At 42.5% G+C, this 6,378-nt stretch overlaps 1 protein-coding gene across 1 annotated transcript in view; it reads right to left on the bottom strand.

The window, feature by feature from the left end:
• Nucleotides 1-6,378, bottom strand: part of ADAD1 (adenosine deaminase domain containing 1) — a 64,179-nt gene that overhangs the window by 9,675 nt on the left and 48,126 nt on the right. The window contains exons 16-19 of the mRNA XM_085057843.1: nucleotides 6,215-6,278; nucleotides 4,123-4,310; nucleotides 3,726-3,773; nucleotides 2,192-2,275 (exon numbers count right to left, since the gene is read on the bottom strand). The gene's annotated coding sequence lies outside the window, so the exon portion shown is untranslated. The remainder of the gene's footprint in view (nucleotides 1-2,191; nucleotides 2,276-3,725; nucleotides 3,774-4,122; nucleotides 4,311-6,214; nucleotides 6,279-6,378) is intronic.

Genomic DNA, 6,378 nt, shown 5'->3' with positions numbered 1-6,378 from the left:
TGAAGGGAACTGCAAGGTCGGATCCAGCTAGAGGAGACTGCAAACCAGCCCCAGCACCCAGCTGGGGTAGCCCTGGCAGCCTGTGGCACTCCTACAAACCAAAGGAACACATGACAGGCATCGCTGTCCCCCTGGTCTGATGGGTTTTTTCATCTCTTTTCTGCAATTTAACTAGAGATGACGTTACCAGTGTGCCTAACTGTACTTGACCTCACAAAGGTCTTGCCCCTGATGATATTGAGGCAAAAGCTTCCACAAGTTTTATTTTTACTATACTTACTGTTATGCTTTATTATACATTTACTTAAAATTATTTACATTTTCTATAGTCTGAAATATGCTTCAAATACTTCATGAAAGAAGCAAAAATTACCAACAAAGTTATCTCCCAGAATGAATCAGTCAAACCTCCAAGCCATTTTCAAGTAAAATGATACTACATTGCCAGAATGACAAGCACAGAATTGCCTCACAGATGATAAACCAGAACTGAATTTGAGAAACCTCATATAGACTTTCTACTGTGAATCATCCTTTTTTTCTTTTAGTATTTTTAGCTTGGGGTTGAAGATAGGGTGATTCATTCCATTCTGAAATTGTTTTCTGTTTCAATACAATACAACTTTGTTTTCTGCAACATCTTTTGGGCAGCATTGGAAGAGCAAAATAAGATTTAAATCAGTCTCAGCAGAAGCGAAAAACAAGTCTGAGGACAGAAGGAGGCATTTTCCGCCTGAGATTTAGGAAGGAGTGGAGCAGCAATGAGGCAGAGTTTTACAAAAATGCCTCTCTCAAGGCAAACAAAATTAATCTGTTTAAAACAAAAGCAAGTGTGTTGGTTTTACTTAGCCCAGAACACCAGAAAGGTATCTTTAACATCTAAGAGAAATTTAAACCCTTCAAAAGCTGTTGTGGTAGGCCTGAAGAAGTATCTGAATGGCTGGGAGAAAATGCATCCCTGTGCTCATGAATTAGTTTTGCTTAGTTCAGTTTTGCTAGTGGGTAGGGAGGGGCACAAAGATGGCTCCTGTGTGTTCTGTGAGAAGGTTCTGGAAGTTTTCACCATGTCCAGCAGAGCCAATCTCTGATGGCTCTGAAGATGATGGAGCCTGGGCCAATTAGAGATGTTAGTTACGCCTCTGTGAAAACATATTTAAGAAGAAATCAAAACGAAGTAGTCACACACTTCTTTTTAGCTAGAGGGGGAGGAGGAGGTGAGAATATGTGAGGGAAAACAACATGGAGACACCAAGGTCAGTGGAGAAGGTGGGGGAGGAGGTGCTCCAGGCGCAGGAGCTGAAAACCCTCTGCTAGCTGTGGTGAAGTCCATGGGGGGAGCAGGAGGTCCCCCTGCAGCCCATGGAGTCCACAGGGGTGCAGAGATCACCCACAGCCCGTGGGGAGCTGGCCATGCCAGAGGAGCAGGTGGATGCCTGGATGAAGCTGTGTTCCAGTAGAGTCCCAGTAGAGAAAAAGGCCTTACTCCTGAGATGGAAACAGCTTGGCCTCCGCTCCAAAGTCTGCACCCTGTGGACAAGGACTCATGAGAGAGCAGATTCCGGAGGTGTCTTAAGAGGGAGGGGGGTGAGTGAAGAAACAATGTCTTAAGAGCTTATTTTCACTTCTAATTTGCCTCCTCTGACTCTGTTTAGAGTTAGGTTAGCAGTAAATCACTTCGCAACTTTAAGTTTTTGGTCTGTTTCGCCCTTTTTTAGTGCATCCTCCCACAATTTTGTAACTCGGCTCATGAGTCCGGTATGTGTGTGTTAGTTTTCTCCTCTCTTCTGTGCAGCTATGGCAGGGGAGAGCAGAGAGAGCAGATGTCAAAGCAAATGCCTGGCATTTGGCCAGGGTCAAACCACAACACCAAGGTTTCTGAAGGTAGAGAGAGAAACGGTCAGTATTAGGTGAAAAGGAGGAAATTGGGAGATACGAGCTTTACAAATAGTGAGGCCCTGGGAGCTGTTCCTTTGCCATCAGGGGAGTGCAGGGCTTGAGATGTGGACAGGCCATAGCAACTAATAAGCAGGATAAGTCATGTTTGGGAGTACATCTCTTGCCCAAAATGAGGATGTCTGGCTTTCAGACTTCTAGCAAGGAAGCTGAAACAAATCCGCAAGTTTTCTTGCTCAGACAGCCAGAGTGACAGTGGGTAGCCACTAGCTATGACTAATGCCACAGATATTCTTACCAGTGCTGACACCATGCAGGTCCTGCATCTCGCAGCAGGAGGTACATGGTAGGCACGGATGTCACTCACTCAGGCACCTCTCACCTATAAATTTAGGAGGAAAATATTGCAAGTGCATTTAATTCTCAGACTCTTGGGTAAACTAATGTATTTGGTGAAGTCATCCCAGAAAAACTGTTTGCCAGCCTTAAGTGTAAAGGACCGTCTTTAGCTCTTGGCTTCCCTCAAAGGCACTTTTGCAGCAGCATATAAACAACATTGGTGAGGAACAAGACACTAATCAGGTCAAGGTTTCAGGTTATTGCTTCCCTCCTAGATAATGGTCTATCAAAATATAAACCACCCCACCCAAGTTTCAAAACACCAACATGCAACGCTGAGGTGGAGTAACAAGCACTTTCCCTCCCTACTTGTTTTTAACAAAACATTATTATTGATCTGTATTCAAGCAAGAGCAGCTGGGCACAGAAACAATGTCTATTAGACCCCCCTCAAAGAAAATCTTCATTGCTGCCCACATAAAGCAACAAATATTTTTGCATGAGATACAAAAAAGGGCATGTAGGTGCATTTCAGAACCACTGAGATGCATGATGGTGAATGCAGCTACTGAAATGGTGGTCCTGCTGCTGCCCTTCCTGTGCATGGATACTCAAGCCTCTCTCCTGGCTTACCTGGAGGGCAGCAGACTGGAGTGCACAAGGGTTTGGATGACACCTAGCCTGGTGTGGATCCTTTTGAGGGAAGCTCTGCCATGCACTTTGAAGCTCTTGGGGGAACAGGGGTAGATTAAGGGCAGCTTCCCTGCATGCCAGCTCTTTTCATTTCTAAAAAGCAACTAAACTTAATCCTGCATTGCTGGACATTCTAAATCAGCAAAGAAACAAAAACCAAGATTTTTTTTTTAAATCATTGATATAAAATATTCTAAGTTTACTTAGATTTCTAAATTAAATAAAGTGCTTTAATATGCACAAGGCTGCTTGTCATGGAAAGCAGTATCCAAAAGGAAACCCACTCATTAGCTTGTGCAAGCTGAGTTAGAGGATGGCAACCTCCTGGTGACTTCTCTTGGCTCCTAAGTAAATCCACCAAACCCTTCCCCTGAGCCTCGTATCTCCCTAAATCTCAGCCTTGGAAAGGAAGGACTATGCATGTATTTTAGCTTTTGTAAAAGACTACGTGGATTTTGAATTGAAAGCCCTCCAGGAACTTAATAATTTATAAATAATGACAATTTGTCTTTTGAGGTACTTCCTACCATATCCTCTTGATAAAATGAAGGCTGTACACCTCCACATTTTTCCATTCAGATGGAATTCCACCAGTTTAATCAAAGTGAAACACTAGGTACTGTTATGGTCCTTATACCTTCAGATTTCCTTACTGATAACCGACATACTATCCGTTAACCCATTGCATCATTCACAAGAATAAACAACCTGGGCTATGCACACAGGAAGCTGAACAAAAAGGAAATAGAAAATATTAGTTTTCATGTATGTATCTTCACCTCTGCACAGTTCAGACTGACATATTTTCACAGATTAAGGTGGTCCTTCAGATGGGCTTGTTAAGTTCCCTATGGAGACAAAATGCATTTCCTATTTTTAAAGTTTGAGCTTTTTTCATTTAAACCACCATTACCTCACTCCCAGTAAAGGATGGGAAGTGATGGTCCATAAGGGCAGCAAAAGTCAGACTTACCTCCCATTCTGTGATACCATCCATACTGCAATATTAAGGGTTAAGTGTTGTGTAATGCCAAAAGATCAGCACCTCAGACATGTGTTCAAACATGGACACAATGGAAGAGGCAAGGAACAATACACCCATTTACCTGGGAACACAGACTACAAAACCCAGATTTTTTTACTTAATAAGGTAAGGAAGTCTTTCCTCAGTTTGAATAAAAGAAAGGTCTTTAATACCTCTGCTCTGCAGGGCTTCTTCCAGACTCTTAGCTTAGCTCCTCACTTCAGGCACAGAACCTTCCTCTTTCTATGTGTGTGACAGGACAAAGACTCAGTGAACTCCTTCCCATGGAAGATGCAAATGGAAGATGCAAATAATTATTGATGAGCAACAGATTAGCAACCAGAACTTGTAGACTTTGTCCCTGACAGAAGAGAATGAATGTGATTTAGTGTAACCAGGGGATCCATAATCAAACCAGTTTTATCACTGTGGGTGTCCCAGTTCCAGCAAGGATGGAGTTCACTTCCTTCAGAGGGGCGCCACTGACGCTGCGGTTTGGATTTGTGAGTGAAGTACAGTCACAAACACACCAGTGCTTTGTCTGTGGCCAAACAGCACCAAGGCTCTCTTGAGAAGGCATTTTGTTGCACATTTAATTTTGGTCATAGCATTAAAGACTAATATTTTAGTCTGTCCAGTAAACCTTTAGTGGGTTTGAATCACGTTATTTGGTCCCTAAGTTATCTCAGGGACTGCTTATGAAACCTGTCACTGATTTTTGCCGAAGTTACTGCAATTAAAGAATGTAACTGATACGTTTGTTCCAAGATTCTTTTAAAGATTACCAGTCAATAAATCAATAGAGGCAGATGATTGTTTCTGGGGGTGTTTTGGTGGATGTAGGAGAACTCCTTGACATGAAGTGGACAGCAAGATGAACAGTGAGCCAGTGCAGCTGCTGGAAAGGTCAGGAATAGGAGTGCTGTCCCTGGGGGTGTTTGTAGGCTGAGCACTGCTCCACACAACATCCAGCCTCAGACTGTGTTGGGCAGGACTTGGCTTCCCAAAGCCCTCCTTGTGCATCCACTCATTTGACCTTGACCCCATGGAGTTATCAGCTTTTCTCCTGAGAAAGCCCATGAGGACCTCATGTTCCCAAAAGTGAAGGTCCTCGGTGCAGCACGTATTTTTTCCTCTGCTTTCCATGCCACCTCAGGAAATAAGCACTGGTACTTTGAACACCTCCCCATTTTCCGACAGAACAGTTTTCCTTAGCTCTGAGAGACTTGCCACTCTCAAAATGCTAAATGGAAACACTGTCCCCTGCAAACAAACCCACAACACAGAAACAATGAAATATTGTCTCTCCACAGCATTGCACAGAAGGTGTTTTTTAAAGCTGTTACTGCATTGTTTTTTCACTGTAACCCTGATGTAAGCCAGATGCATAAGGAGAAGAGATAGCAAGAAAGTGAAGAAGCAGCTGAACTCACAGGTATAGAGAGATTTCATCTTCTCTCAGCAGAATATCTATATTATTATTTTCTGGGGCTAAGTGTACTTAGTGTTGCTGACACTATTCACCAGTCCACTAGAGAGCAGCTATGCCTCACATTCAGTGAGGTTCTGTTTTAATTTGTTTCTCTGTCATTTATTGCACTTCATTCAAATGACTAATCAGCCCTGGAAAGCTTTCTCAGTACTAGACTGAGAGGCAAAGGAGGTGTGGACTCAGCTGCTCTGATTCATACATGGGTATGTGAATGCTCACCCTTGGCACAGAGCTGCTCTTGTTCATGCACACTGTCATTCTTGAAGAAATCTTAACTCACATGGGAAGAAAAGTAAATAAACACCCTGAAGATGAAAGTTCCCTTCAATCCCTTCAGTAAAGAATATACAGATTTCTTGGAAGAAGTCCAGGGCAAGAGGCAGGCAAAGGGACTGTCTTTCCAGTCGATGGATACAATGGGAACAGAAAAATAGCTAAATAAATGGGCTCTTTTACCCCATTTTCACTAGGTACAAAAAAGTGCTGTGTAGGTCTAAAGAACTAATAAGGCACAGCAGTCCACATCAACCCATATTAGGCCATTTTCCACTAACTTGTGGAAGATTTTAAGCAACACTGAAGAATGATTTACACTAATGAGAAGACAATTTAATGTATAAAATACTGGCTTCTCCTAACCATCCTCTTAGCCTTAATAAAAAGGTTGAAGTCATCTTTCTTTAAACATCAAGGAGCAGTATAAAGATAGTTTAAATTCCAGAAGTGTCACTATTTATCTTTCTGTCAGCGAAAAAGATAAAGGAAACTATTACCTGTCCAAACAGGTGGCAAATCTACATTCCATTGCCTGGTAAGTTAATGAAAACTGCCCTGGCCCTGTTAGAAACAGACAAAAATTATTGAGGCAGGAATTCTTTTACCTTTAATTTATGTTATCCCTGCCCCATATGAACTGCCTTGAAGTGTTTGGGTAGTT

Source organism: Lichenostomus cassidix, chromosome 4, assembly GCF_008360975.1.
Source record: "Lichenostomus cassidix isolate B80296 chromosome 4, HeHo_3.0, whole genome shotgun sequence".
Taxonomy (NCBI): domain Eukaryota; kingdom Metazoa; phylum Chordata; class Aves; order Passeriformes; family Meliphagidae; genus Lichenostomus; species Lichenostomus cassidix.
This window is presented reverse-complemented; position numbering and strand designations above follow the sequence as displayed.